General features: G+C 41.3%; 1 protein-coding gene across 5 annotated transcripts in view; it reads left to right on the top strand.

Moving 5' to 3' along the window:
• Positions 1,591-14,862, top strand: part of ZNF410 (zinc finger protein 410) — a 43,002-nt gene continuing 29,730 nt past the window's right edge. Inside the window, exon 1 of one of the 5 annotated variants that reach the window (XM_018053986.1) lies at positions 1,591-1,844. The gene's annotated coding sequence lies outside the window, so the exon portion shown is untranslated. Of the gene's footprint in view, positions 1,845-10,881; positions 10,898-14,862 lie in introns of those variants that run through there. The other 4 variants (XM_018053985.1, XM_018053984.1, XM_018053983.1 and 1 more) reach the window with 4 other exon arrangements.

The following is a 14,862-nucleotide window of genomic DNA, read 5'->3' as shown; positions in this document are numbered from 1 at the left end:
AGAGACCCTGGGTTCGATCCCTGGGTCAGGAAGTTCCCCTGGAGAAGAGAATGGTAACCCACTCCAGTATTCTGCCTGGAGAATTCCATGGACAGAGGAGCCTGGCAGGCTATAGTCCATGGGATTGCAGAATCAGACACAACTGATTGACAAACACTTTCACTTTCCAAGTAAATATACTGCTTGCTCCTTAGAAGAAAAGCTATGACAAACCTAGACAGCATATTAAAAAGCAGAGATGTTACTCTTTCGACAAATGTCTGTATAGTCAAAGCTATGGTTTTTCTAGTAGTCATGTAAGGATGTGAGAGCTGGACAATTAAAAAAGGCTGAGTGCTGAAGAATTGACGCTTTTGAACTGTGGTGCTGGGGAAGACTCTTGAGAGTCCCTTGGACAGCAAAGAGATCAAACCAATCAATCCTAAAGGAAATCAACTCTGAACATTCATTGGAAGGACTGATGCTGAAGCTGAAGCTCTAATACTGATGTGAAGAGCCAACTCATTGCAAAAGACTCTGATGCTGGGAACGATTGAAGGCAGAAGGAGAAGAGGACAACAGATGATGAGATGGTTGGATGGCATCCGACTCAATGGACATGAGTTTGAGTGGACTCCAGGAGATGGTGAAGGACCAGGAAGCCTGGTGCGTGGCAGCCATGGGGTCACAGAGTCTGACAGAACTGAGCAACTGAACAAGAACCCCATAGGCACCTGGGATAGATAAACTCGGCTTATCTAGGGAGGAATGAACCTTCCCTTGAAAGGTGTTGCTTTTTTTCAAATCACCATCCTTTGTGTAGGAAACTACTGGTTTCTTCAACTCTGTCTCTATTCTTGAAAACGCCCTACTTAGAAAATACCTTTTATTCCCAGGTGGCTCAGTGGTAAAGAAACTGGCTGCTAATGCAAGAGATGCAGGTTTGATCCCTGGGTGGGGAAGATCCCCTGGCAAAGGAACTGGCAACCCAATCCAGTATTCTTGCCTGGAGAAGCCTGGTGGGGCTACAGTCCATGGGGTCGCAAATGAGTTGGACATGGCTGAGCATGCTGGAACACCACTATCTTAGCTGAGTCTCTCCTTCATCCTTTGGGACCCAGCAAGTATTCAAAAATTACTAATCTCAAAAACTCAAGTCAGACACATAAAGCTCTAAGTTGTGGCATCCAGCCTGAAACTCAAGGGTTCTAGCCCCCTGTGGACATCCGAGAGCTCTTTACATCCGAATGTACTGACAGAACGAAGACTAAGGAATCCACATTCCAAAAAAAGTTATACACCTGAGTCTCAATTTTTTACCCCGCCCGGTATGCAATGCAGAACTATTCTGGAAGTTCCCTTCTCTGGCACTTAAGCTTCAAAGTCCTCTTCACTGATCACAGAGAACTGTGATAAATGTTTAAGTAGTGATCTTTTCTTTCTCGCTTGCCTCCACTGCAACCTGTACTGATCTCAGCTGACAGGAAAAACTACCCCGTCCGTTGCAGCAGGGAAGCAATGACGTCACGACTAGAATTGACTGACCCCGTTTTTTCGGGCTTCGCAGACCACGGAGCTACAAAGGCCGAGAGGGAATGAGTGGGAGGCGGGAGAGCGCAGATCCTACCCTACCAGAGCCAAGCCCTGCGCCACCAGCTTGGCCCGCGCAGGCGTGAGGCCACCGGGCGGGAACCCTCTTCGGCGCTACAGTCGCGGGGCTGGGAGGCAAGCGAGTGGGTGTGTGCGTGGGGGCGGCCAAACTTCCTGTCCCGCGCTCGAACTGCTTCCGGCAGGAGCCGGAAGACGCTCCGTGTGGACAGAATTCGGGACCGACTGACGGACGGACTGCTGCCCGGGGCTGCAAGGTGAGTTCTGTGGTGGTCCCGACGATACCCGCTCGGCTGGGTGGTCTCCGAGAGGGAGGAAGTCAGCGCCGGCTTCTCGGGGGCGCGGGCCGAGTTTTGTCCCCGGAGAGGACCGGGAAACCGCCCCCGGGGCACCCCACCCGGATCTGGAGCGGCGGGTCTGAAGCCCTACGGCTTCGGCTTTTCTCCTCGAGGGCTTCTGGGGCCGGTGTTTCGGCTCCTTTAGGTGGTTTGGGGGCCAGGGACATAGGGACAAGACCGACCTGAGAAAGATAGAGTCAGCGAGTGCCCGGGGCGGGGGCTCCCAGACAGCACCCGCAAGTGAGGCCCGCCCGCCAACCTTGGGGCCCTTCACTAGGCCGTTGTAGTCGGGGAACAATGATGCCAGGGCGACTCTGCCCTGGATATTTCAGCCCCAGATCTACTCTCTTCTTCCATATGTCCACTTTCTGGGACTAGAAGAAGAAAGACTGCCGACTCGGAGGGGCTGGGCCGCCGGTTTCTCCTTCGCGTGTCATTTGAAGGCGAGGGTGTGGGGCTGTGAGTGCTTACCGCCTGTATTCGTTTCGCTGGTTGTATTTATCCTCTGAAGTCTCTTCGGAGAAAAGAATTCAATTAGTTTATTAAAGTTTATCCTCCTTGCTCATGAGACTCTGAAATGCACTTAGGATTCATTTGAAAGTTAAATATTATTAACTTGGAAGTTAAGAATTTGTACTTCCTCCTCATTTTGACCCAAGGGTCGACGTAGCATATTTGTAAAGAGGATGAAAGAAATATTTTAAAATAAAACCAGGGGCATTTTGTTATTGTTAGGGAGTGAAAAATTCCACCGTCTTCGTATGAGATAGGTCAACTAAGCTCAAAAGATTTAGGTTCTAGTCTTTAAAATTTTGCGTCTAAGTAAAGGTCTCGTTTTCTGCAAATTACTTAATCTTTAGCTTTGACATCCCTACCCACACCCCCTGTAAATGAAGGTTACCTATTCATTCAGCAAATATTTCCTAAATGCTTAGTTTGTGCAAGCACCGTGCTGAGTTAGTGGGAGGATGAATAAATTCAGTGAACCTTAAACTAGTGAGAAAAACATGCTGGAAGACAACTAACTCCCAAAGCAGGGTGAGATAATTGTTAAAGAGAGGTTAAACTGTGTTGTGAGAACACCAGGGAAGGATAGATTTGTTTTGACTGGAGGGAAAAGATGAGTCTTCATGGAGGATGGCATATGAGTTAGATTTTGAGGACAGGAAAGGATTTCAAAGATCACAGCTGGATTGCAGCATTTATTACTGGAGGGTCTTATTACTGAAGAACTATCCCAAGGGAAAGATCTTGAACACTGAAATAGGTTGGAGTGTTCATTTAGTAGCCAGTTCAGTGTGTACTGGAGAAAAGGATTCATTGAGGAGTATAGTGGATGCTTTAACTGAAAGTGTATTTGAGGACATACTGTTCAATATTTAAAATGCCATGCTTAGGGATTTGACTATTAATTCTGAGGCACTGAACTTTGGGCAAGGGAAGTGACATAAACTCTGTGTTTTGGAAAGATAACTCGAGTGGCTGCATAAAAGATGGATTGGAAAGGGGAATTTTAAGGGCAAGGTGGCCAGTTAGAAGCTTGTTTTCATGTTGGAGTTGAAAGATAATGAAAAACCTAAACAGTGCATTTTGGTAGGAATAAATTTGGAGGAATCAGAACCACTGGGATTATTTAGATTTGGAGGATGAGAGAGATTGTTCAAGACCTAGAGTTTGTGGCTGAGTGGGAGGAAAATTGGGCGATAACTGAAATGGATAATACGGGAAGAAGAACAAGTTTGGTGGGGAAGATGACAGTCTGGATTTTGGACATTGTTAAAATTGAGATAAACATCCACTTGGGGATACCTAGCAAGCAGTTAGAAATAGTTTGGAGTTCAGAGAGAGGTTAGTAATAGAGACAAAAATTTGGTTATCATTTGTGGTGTCGTTCATTTAATATGCAAATGTTTATTTAGTGCCTACTAGCTGCTTACAGAGAAGCTTGCGTAAAAGCCCTGAAAGCTCATAGAAAAGACAGTCTTAGAGCTTCATAGTATCAGAAATGACTCTTGGAGACTTAAATTCCTTATGAATTACATACAGTACTCTGCCAGGCACCAGATGATGGGTTCTGGGTGCTAGGAGATAAAGTAGTGAACAAGACAGACTAGTTCTTGTCCTTGTTTATGGAGCTTACAATTTGTAAACAAGCTTGCCCTTTTTTATGACAGCTAGACAAAAAGTGAATACTATGTAAAAACAAAGGAATTAGAAATTGTGATGGGTGCTGTAATGGAGACAGTAGGGATGGATAGAAAGTAAAACTGGGGTTATGGGGAACCTTCCTGGGATAAAGTGATCAGGCATACATAACCTTTTTATGTGAGTTGATGGCTGAACAGCCCTGAAGAATGAAAAAACAGCTAACCAATAGAAGAGAAAGCATTCCTGGGTAGAGGAAATGACACGTGCAAATCACTAGCGTAGGAAAGAGCTAAATGTGTTCAAGGAACTAAGGGAGAGGCATTTGGTGGAGCTTGGTGAGTAAGTACTAGAGAACAACTCTGGAATGTCTTTGGAGAGGCAGGAATGGATCACGTAGGTCCTTATAGACATGGATAAGGATTTTGGACTTTTTCCAGATATATTGGGAAGCCACATGAAGAAAATGTGAAAATTCATAGTTTAAGATGATATTGAATGATGCGAAGAGAACAGAATGAAGGGAGGCAAAGAATAGAAGCAGGGAGACCAGTTAGGAGGCAGTAACGCTACTTTAAGGCAAGAGTTGGCCTGGAGTAGAGTAGAGGCAGTAGAAGTAGGTGGGTTAGAGATAGACTCAAGTCCAGACTTGTAGCTGGACTGCATACTGGGAGCAAAGGAAAGAAGTTATAAAAGTAACTTCTAAATGGGGTGAATGATGGCCTTCCCTTGAGTGGCGAGGGTTGTGGTCAGAGGGGCTGGCAGAGGACAGTGGGAAACAGGGTTGGGAGAGAATTCATTTTGAATATGTTAAATTTGAGATATTATAACATCAGGTAGAGATGTCAAATAAGCAATTATATGTACAAGTTTGTAGCTCAGAGGAGATATCTAGGCTATAGGTTAAAATTTTGGAGACCATGTCATTTAAAGCCATGTGTTCACACTAGGAAGAGAATATAATGTAGTAAGAGAAGAGGGCCTGCAAACTCCTGAGGAACATTAGTATTTAGAAGGTGAGTGGAGGAAGAATATAGGAGTTATCAGAGAAGACTGGAGGAGTGGCCAATGAGGTCGGATTAAGATGAGAATCTTAGAGGCAAAAGAGAGTAAGTAAAGTGTTTGTGGAAGGAGGCAATGCTTCTAAGGGAAAATATCAGTTCTGACTCTGATTACAAGTGACCAATTTACTTGAGGAGAAGAGGAATTTATAACAAGGATGTGGGCAGCTCACAGGATCAAAGGAAATGCTGAAGGCCCTGGCTTTGAAAAGGACAGAAATCTGAGCATCCCCAGGGGAAGACTGATGATTGCAGTACTGGAATGAACAGGTTGCTATAGCAGTTTTCACCTTTTAGTTAGTTACTTCTTTTAGAGTTCATGTTCTAAGTTAAAGTATTTGATGAACAAATCAGTTGACTGCCCAATAGTTGATTAAGATAGGAAAGAACACCTTATTCTACAGTCCCACCAAGAATGTATACAGTGAGGGAGGGGTAGATCCCCAAACAAAATGTGGATTCTGTCACCTAAATAGGGGCAATGAATGTGGAACAATCAAAAATAATAGTTGTCCTTTGCAAAGTTTAAGTAAGATGAAAACAGTAAAGTATCCATTAAATTTGGCAGCATGAAGATCATTGGCTTTAAATTTGTCTCTGAAGGATTGCAGAGAAATGGGGAGGTGACTGGAATAAAAATCAGGGCCATAGGAATGGGGCATCCCAGAACATCCCAGGAAGAGAAGAAGGAAGGCCCAGGATGAAAACGTTACAGTTTCTGAAATTCATTCTGGCTTCACCGTTCTGTGTTCTTGATGTCTTTGATCAGTTCTCATTACCACTTTATCATTAACATTTAATTAACTCTCATGCTATATCTTATACTAGATATGATATTAAAAAGTTACTTGATTTTTCTGTTTCTTTACCATTTTATACCAAAACTTCAACTGCTCTTTTATAAACTTTAAACTTTGGTCTTTGTAATTCATTAGCATTAGTAGAATTTTTTGTTTTTTAAGTATTACTGAGTATTGTTCCCTTCTGTATCTGTGGTCAGCCACAGGTAGAAGTGGAGGAAGCTAAGAAGCAGATTGGCACATGGGGAGAGAGATTACTCCTCTCCGTTGAACTTTTGTGCTTTATTTTAACTTTTGTGAGGAGTGACCAGTTGAGGGAGCACAGTGTTTTGCAGTTTCTTCTGTTTTTTCTCATCCTCTCTCCCTCTTACCCTTCTTTACCAAACCGAGTTAAGGTCAAGGCATTTTCTGCCTCCCTCAGGAGGATAAGAACAACACTGGTATTCTGGGCTTTGTATTCTAGAGTGGAATCACATTGCTTTTTGGAGGCTGGCACAATGATGTTCTGTTTCTTTCATGATGCAGAGTATTAAAAGCCCCTGGTCATCTTTCCGTTTGGAATACATGCCCTTCTGTATGGCAGTCAGGACTGAGGCAGGAGACCTGTATCAGCTCTGTTCCCTAATTGCTTGATTAGTTTACTTTGGTCTGGTTTTCCCTCCCAGTATTTCTCCATGTAGCCTGCATTGGTTTTAGGCCATATCTACTCTGGGAAATGGTGTTACCACTAATTCCTGTCTAGCATATGAGAGTTCTTCACTCAGGTGTGGGACCAAAAACAGGTTAATTATAAAGACATTTTGTGTTTCTTTGCTGATTGGTGCCTAGTGTGTAGTATTTTCCTTTGCAGACGTTTAGGGAAGTTTGAAACCGCTAGACCATTCAGGTATGACCTAAATCAAATCCCTTATGATTATACAGTAGAAGTGAGAAATAGATTTAAGGGCCTAGATCTGATAGAGTACTTGGTAAACTATGGATCGAGATTCATGACATTGTATAGGAGACAGGGATCAAGAACATCCCCATAGAAAAGAAATGCAAAAAAGTAAAATGGCTATCTGAGGAGGCCTTACAAATAGCTGTGAAAAGAAGAGAAGCAAAAAGCAAAGGAGAAAAGTTTAAAAGATATTCCCATTTGAATGCAGAGTTCCAAAGAATAGCAAGGAGAGATAAGAAAGCCTTCCTCAGTGATCAGTACAAAGAAATAGAGGAAAACAACAGAATGGGAAAGACTAGAGATCTTTTCAAGGAAATGAGAGATACCAAGGGAACATTTCATGCAAAGATGGGCTCGATAAAGGACAGAAATGGTATGGACCCAACAGAAGCAGAAGATATTAAGAAGAGGTGGCAAGAATACACAGAAGAACAATACAGAAAAGATCTTTAAGACCCAGATAATCACGATGGTGTGATCACTCACTTAGAGCCAGACATCCTGGAATGTGAAGTCAAGTGGGCCTTAGGAAGCATCACTATGAACAAAGCTAGTGGAGGTGATGGAATTCCAGTTGAGCTATTTCAAATCGTGAAAGATGATGCTGTGAAAGTGCTGCACTCAATATGCCAGCAAATTTGGAAAACTCAGCAATGGCCGCAGGACTGGAAAAGGTCAGTTTTCATTCTAATCCCAAAGAAAGGCAATGCCAAAGAATGCTCAAACTACTGCACAATTGCACTCATCTCACCCGCTAGTGAAGTAATGCTCAAAATTCTCCAAGCCAGGCTTCAGCAATACATGAACTGTGAACTTCCAGATGTTCAAGCTGGTTTTAGAAAAACCAAGGGAACCAGAGATCAAATTGCCAACATCTGCTGGATCACGGAAAAAGCAAGAGAGTTCCAGTAAAACATCTATTTCTGCTTTATTGACTATGCCAAAGCCTTTGTGTGGATCACAAGAAACTGTGGGAAATTCTTCAAGAGATGGAAATACCAGACCACCTGACCTGCCTCTTGAGAAATCTGTATGCAGGTCAGGAAGCAACAGTTAGAATTGGACATGGAACAACAGACTGGTTTCAAATAGGAAAAGGAGTACGTCAAGGCTGTATATTGTCACCCTGCTTATTTAACTTATATGCAGAGTACATCATGAGAAACACTGGGCTAGAAGAAACACAAGCTGGAATCAAGATTGTTAGGAGAAATATCAATAACCTCAGATATGCAGATGACACCACCCTTATGGCAGAAAGTGAAGAGGAACTAAAAAGCCTCTTGATGAAAGTGAAAGAGGAGAGTGAAAAAGTTGGCTTAAAGCTCAACATTCAGAAAACGAAGATCGTGGCATCTGGTCCCATCACTTCATGGGAAATAGATGGGGAAAGAGTGGAAACAGTGTCAGACTTTATTTTTTTGGACTCCAAAATCACTGCAGATGGTGATTACGCCATGAAATTTAAAGACGCTTACTCCTTGGAAGGAAAGTTATGACCAACCTAGATAGCATATTCAAAAGCAGAGACATTACTTTGCCAACAAAGGTCCGTCTAGTCAAGGCTATGGTTTTTCCAGTGGTCATGTATGGATGTGAGAGCTGGACTGTGAAGAAGGCTGAGCGCCGAAGAATTGATGGTTTTGAACTGTGGTGTTGGAGAAGACTCTTGAGAGTCCCTTGGACTGCAAGAAGATCCAACCAGTCCATTCTGAAGGAGATCAGCCCTGGGATTTCTTTGGAAAGAATGATGCTAAAGCTGAAACTCCAGTACTTTGGCCACCTCACGCGAAGAGTTGACTCATTGGAAAAAACTGTGATGCTGGGAGGGATTGAGAGCAGGAGGAAAAGGGGACGGCAGAGGATGAGATGGCTGGATGGCATCACCGACTTGATGGACGTGAGTTCGAGTGGACTCCGGGAGTTGGTGATGAACAGGCAGGCCTGACGTGCTGCGATTCATGGGGTCTCAAAGAGTTGGATACGACCGAGCAACTGAACTGAACTGAAAGGATTTGATAGATTTGCTTGTTTCTTAAGCATTTATGTAAAACTTTGCTTCTGAAGAATTTTATCATTATTTCTGTTAACTGATACGTAAGTAAGCTTAGGGTATATCTATTTCATTTGGGTATTTCAGAGGAGTTTCCTAGGGCCAAGAAGATGAGTAGTTTGCCCAGGTCTCAACCAGAGAAACAGAGGCAGAATTTATGTTCCTGCTTTAGACACCTTGGATTTTTAATTAAAAACACCTCAACTTTTTTTTATTAAACTTAGCTTCTTAGTATTAATGCATAATTTGCTGGATGATGTTAAGTGTACTGTAGAAAAAGAATACAGTTTATCAAACTTCAGTTCCTAGGATTTATTTGGCTAAAAGCAGAGGGAAAGTTGTTCTCCATATGGTCCTGATCATAGAGATTGCTGTTGTCCTTAATCTACTTTGCTGTTGTTAGAAGTTCTCTCACTACTTGTTCCCAGAACATTTCAGAGCTTCTTAGGTTTTTTGCTTTGGTTTGTGCAAAAGTTTGTGTTGCTTGCATTCTTTTTAACTCTTAGGCTTACTATAGGATAATATATTCAATAATAACAGTGGCAGAATCAATGAATGGGCTTCTAAAAATACAATATGTGCCAGACCAAGATTATTTTCTTTAAGCAGTATGCTTTGATGGCCATAGGGAACCATAGAAGCAGTAAAATTTAGTTGTTACCCAAGATAGAGGGCAAAAGGGTCTGAAAAGTACTATTAGACCAATCCTTGGGTTTCTGAGATCAGTTTGTTTTGTTATAAACTCTTTATCCAGAGCCAAGATTCTTTATGTATGATTTTTGGAAAATACGATTTGATGTGCCTGGCCTTTGTTGCTGACAATTAAGTGCCATTTTCTCCTTTATTATTTATGATACTAAATTAGTAATTTTTCTGTTCAAAAGGAAATAAGAATACAGATTTTACCAGTCCACCAGGTAAAGGTAGAAAATAAGAATGAACAAATGATTGTCCACATTAAAGGATGTTGCTGCTACTGCTGCTAAGTCGCTTCAGTCGTGTCCGACTCTGTGCGACCCCATAGACAGCAGCTCACCAGGCTCCTCCATCCCTGGGATTCTCCAGGCAAGAACACTGGAGTGGGTTGCCATTTCCTTCTCCGAGGATGTTGAGTGATCCTTTAATCACAGGATACTACTTGGTGTTGCATCTCTAATCTCGTATCTTAATTAACAGCATAAGAAATCCTGAGAAGAAATTTCCTCTGAGACCCATAATTATCTTGAGAATAGCTTCTCTTTGAGGAGAGCTATGCCTTTCACTCTGCATGCATGCTAACTCACTTCTGTTGTGTCTTACTGTTTTGTGATCCTATGGAATGTAGCCCACCAGACTCCTCTGTCCATGGGATTCCCCAGGCAAGAATACTGGAATGAGTTGCCTTTCACTCTAGTGTCAAGTAAATTGCATTTGAAGGAAAAACATTGGACACTCCCCCCACCTCACACTTGTAAATTATTTTTATTGTAATTACTCTAAATGTATTCAAACAAAAAGCTAAGTAATCCTTGTCCCTTCTATATTGAACCTGATGGCCCTTAACTATAAAATCAAAACAAATTTACAGATAATTCAGTAATAGCAATGGTAAGGTCAGTGGAATTTTAAAAATATATATGCTGAAGCAAGATTGTTTTCTTAAGCAATCTCATGTATCTTGATGGCCATGTATTAAGTAGGTAGGAACCAGATATTTAGTACAATTTAGGTTGTCATTGTTATGTCCATTGTTATAACGGATTTATATTTTTATTTGTAAGTTGTTGTTTAGTCTCTAAGCCATGTCCAACTTTTGCGATCCCGTGGACTGTAGCCCACCAGGCTCCTCTGTCCATGGGATTTCCCAAGCAAGAATACTGGAATGGGTTGCCATTTCTTCCTCCAGGGGATCCTCCCGACCCAGGGGTTGAAACTGCATCTCCTGCATTGGCAGGTGGATTCTTTACTCTGAGCCACCAGGGAAGCCCTTATGAGTAAGTATATAGATGTTAACCACAGTAAAACCTAAGAAAATCCAAATTAAATTAAAATTCATATTATGTAGTAGAGATGTTGTTTTACTGAAATGAAATAATATTGAGCATAATACTTGATGCTGGGAAAGATTGAAGACAGGAGGAGAAGGGGACGATAGAGGATGAGATGGTTGGATGGCATCACCGACTCGATGGACATGAGTTTGAGTAAGCTCCGGGAGTTGGTGATGGACAGGGAGTTCTGGTGTGCTGCAGTCCGTGGGGTTGCAAAGAGTCGGACACGACTGAGTGACTAAACTGAACTAAATATTGAACTGAGTAGTGGAAAGATTTAGCTTTGGATTCACTAATATACATAATCTACGACTATATTTTAGCTTTAATAATAGCAGTGTAGAGAATATCATACAAGGTAGTGTTTATAATGTGAAGGCATTGTGAAGCAGTTTATGATAATCAGATCTCATATTCATCTAAAACTGACCAGAAGTCCTTGACGCCAATTTCAGTGAGGTATTATTTGGTAACTTATTAGAGTTAGAGTTGCCTTATTCAGAAGAAAATAACACAGAATGGAAGAAAAATTGATGCAGATCTTTTAGCTGGTAAGAGACTTGTATCTGGAATATGTAAAAAATTCTTACAACTCAATAATAAAAAGACAACTAAATTTAAAAATGGGCCAATGATCTGAATAAGCATTTCTCCAAAAATGATGTACAAATGGCATATAAGTACATGGAAAGATGCTCAACGTTATTAGCCATCAGGTTATGCAGCTCAAAACTGCAATGAATTACCACTTCATACCTACTAGGATGGCTGTCTTTAAAAAGATGTAATTTTAAAAAGTGAGGATAGGGAGAAATTGGATACCTCATGCACTACTGGTGGGATTGTAAAGTGGTGCGGCCACTTTGGAAGATAGCCTGGTAATTCTTCAAGAGGGTAAAACACAGTTACTGTATCATCTTATCAGTTCTATTCTTAAACGTACACCCAAAAGAATAAAAACATGTTCACACAAAATTTTTCCATATGAATCTTCATAGCAACATTATTGATGATAGCCAAATTGAAAAACAACCCAAATGACCATCAACTGAAAAATGGATGAATAAAACATATAATATATCCATCCAGTAGAATAATGTAAAAAGATATTAAGTACTGATACATTCTGTAACACGGGTTAACATTGGAAACATTATGCTAAGTGAAAGCAACCAAGCACAAAAGATTACATGTATGATTCCATTTATATGAAATATTCAGAATAGGTAAATCCATAGAGACAAAAAATAGATTAGTGGTTGCCTAGGCTTGGTCAGGGGAAGTTTGGGGAGGAAATGGGGAGGGATTACTAATGGGTTTCCTTTGAGGGGTGATGAAATTGTTGTAAAATTGATCATGGTTATGGTCATATAACTGAATATACTAAAAAAATTAGTTGTACTCTGGGAGTGAATTGTATGATATGTGAATTACCTCTCAGTGAAGCTGTTATGTAAAAAAACATTTGACTTGTGCTTGAAATCTCTTAAATGGGTAATTTGAATTGGGACTAGAAATAGCTCAATGTACATAGCAGGTTGCTGTGTTAAAGATGAGATCCGTCCAGTACACTTGATAAGGTACTGAGTGCTCCAGTACAGATTCTTTTGAGGTCATCTGCCTGTTGTATTGCAACCTACTTGTCTTTCTTTTATTTATACAGCAAACATACAAACCACAAACTGGGCAACAAATTGTATGGTAGAACTCAGTTGTTGTTCAGTCGCTCAACTGTGTCCAACTCTTTGCAACCCCATGGACTACAGCACGCCAGGCTTCCCTGTCCATTGCCAGCTCCTGGAAGTTACTCAAACTCATGTCCATTGAGTCAGTGATGCCATTCAACCATCTCATCCTGTCGCCCCTTCTCCTTCTGCCCTCAATCTTCTCCAACATCAGGGTCTTTTCCAGTGAGTTGGCTTTCTGCATCAGGTGGCCAAAGTATTGGAGCTTCAGCTTCAGCATCAGTCCTTCCAGTGAATATTCAGGATTGATTTCTTTTAGGATTGACTGGTTTGATCTTGCTGTTCAAGGGACTCTCAAGAGTCTTCTCTAGCACCACAGTGCAAAAGCATCAGTGCTTCTGCACTCAGCCTTTTTTATTGTCCAGCTCTCACATTCATACATGACTACTGGAAAAACACAGAACTCAGTTATAATATGGATACTAATTTGTTCCAGAAAATGCATAGGTGTTAATTTTTTTTAAATTATCATTGAAATGAGAACACTAAAATGAAATGTCACAGGTAATCATGAACCCTTGAGAAATGGTGATCTAGAGATGGCTCTTAAACTATAAGAGAGGTGGCAGCTCCCTTCTCTAAATTATTATAACAGATTTGTAAAACTGTCTAAAATCTAGTATATCTGATTTTTTCCCCTTGTTTGGTATGCATATTCATATGCTTAATTAAAAAATTTTTTTCATTTGTAAGGATATTAGAAATGGAGCCAGTACCATCAGTTTCTAAGAAAACTAACAAATATAAAGGACAGTAAATAGTTGTCTAGGTTCTTAGAGATTTTACAATCCTAAAATCTTAAAGTTGGAGGAACCCTAAGGATAACCTAAGCAAACATTTGATAATTTCTTGGCTTCTGGAAATGATCTGAGATTGGGGAAAAGGAATTCTTAAATCCTGAAGATTCAAGACCAGACCTAGAGGGATTTAATTACTACTTTTGCTAACTTGCTCTGGGTGGGAATGCTGGCTCTGCAGCTTAATAATTTGGACAAATAATTGTACTAAACCTTGGTTCCTTCTTCTGTGAAAAGAGGGATTGGTAAACTACATTGAGCAGTTATAGTGTTCAAATGAGAAAAACATGTAAAGGGAAAAGTCAGATTTACGACACTTAATTTTATGTGATAAACGTAAAGCAAGCCTTTTCATTTACATTTTATAAGTTTTTTTTATGATGAAAATGAGGATTTCTGGAAGCCAGCAATGGGAAGAGGACTGAACCAACAGGGCAATAAACATTTATTTACGTACTTCTAAATGCCTTTTTTTGTAGAGTAAGTCTTTCTTGTTCTGACTTTCCATTCTACCTTGGTATGTGTTGAAAACTCCCATCCTTGATATATTTTATACTATATACTTACTTTGTATATAACAGTGCTCCCAATTTTAGCAAAAATTGTACAAAATAAAGCAGACTTATTTGCCAAAATCTGAAAGAAAAGTTAAGTTTTAAGAAAATAAGAATTTAGAGGATGGGAGATAAGATGGCACAATAGAAGGACCTTGAGTTCACCCCCTCTCATGAACACACCAAAATCACAACTCACTGCTGAACAATCATCAGTGAAAAAGACTGGAACCTACCAAAAAGATATTTTACATCCAAAGACAAGGAAGAAGCCACAAGACGATAGGAGAGGCACACTCTTGATATAATCAAATCCCATACTCCCCAGGACAGCAGCCCACAAACTGGAGAATAACTGTGTTGCAGAAGTTCTCCCACAGGAGTAAGAGTTCTGAGCTCCAAGTTAGGCTACCCATCCTGGGGATCTGGCATCTGAAGGGGGAGCACCTGGAGCATTAGGGTCTTCATTTCTGGAGCTCCACAGGACTGAGGGAAACAAGAGACTCCACTCTTGGAGGGTGCATATAAGGTCTCACATGCACCAGAACCTAGGACAGAAGCAGTGACTTCTTAGGAACCTGGACCAGACCTACCTGTTGGTCTTGGAGGGTCTCTTTGGGAAGCGGGCAATGACTGCAGCTGACCTTGAGGAGGTCAACACTGTTGGCAGAGATATAGGGGCATATTCATCTATGTGAACTCTTGCTGGCAGCTGACATCTTGCTTGGGTCATTACCACCAAGACCTGGCCCCACCCAACAGCCTATTGTCCTGGGATGCCTCGTGCCAAGCAGCAGGGCAGGAACACAGGC

This window comes from Capra hircus, chromosome 10, assembly GCF_001704415.2.
Source record: "Capra hircus breed San Clemente chromosome 10, ASM170441v1, whole genome shotgun sequence".
NCBI classification, from domain to species: domain Eukaryota; kingdom Metazoa; phylum Chordata; class Mammalia; order Artiodactyla; family Bovidae; genus Capra; species Capra hircus.
This window is presented reverse-complemented; position numbering and strand designations above follow the sequence as displayed.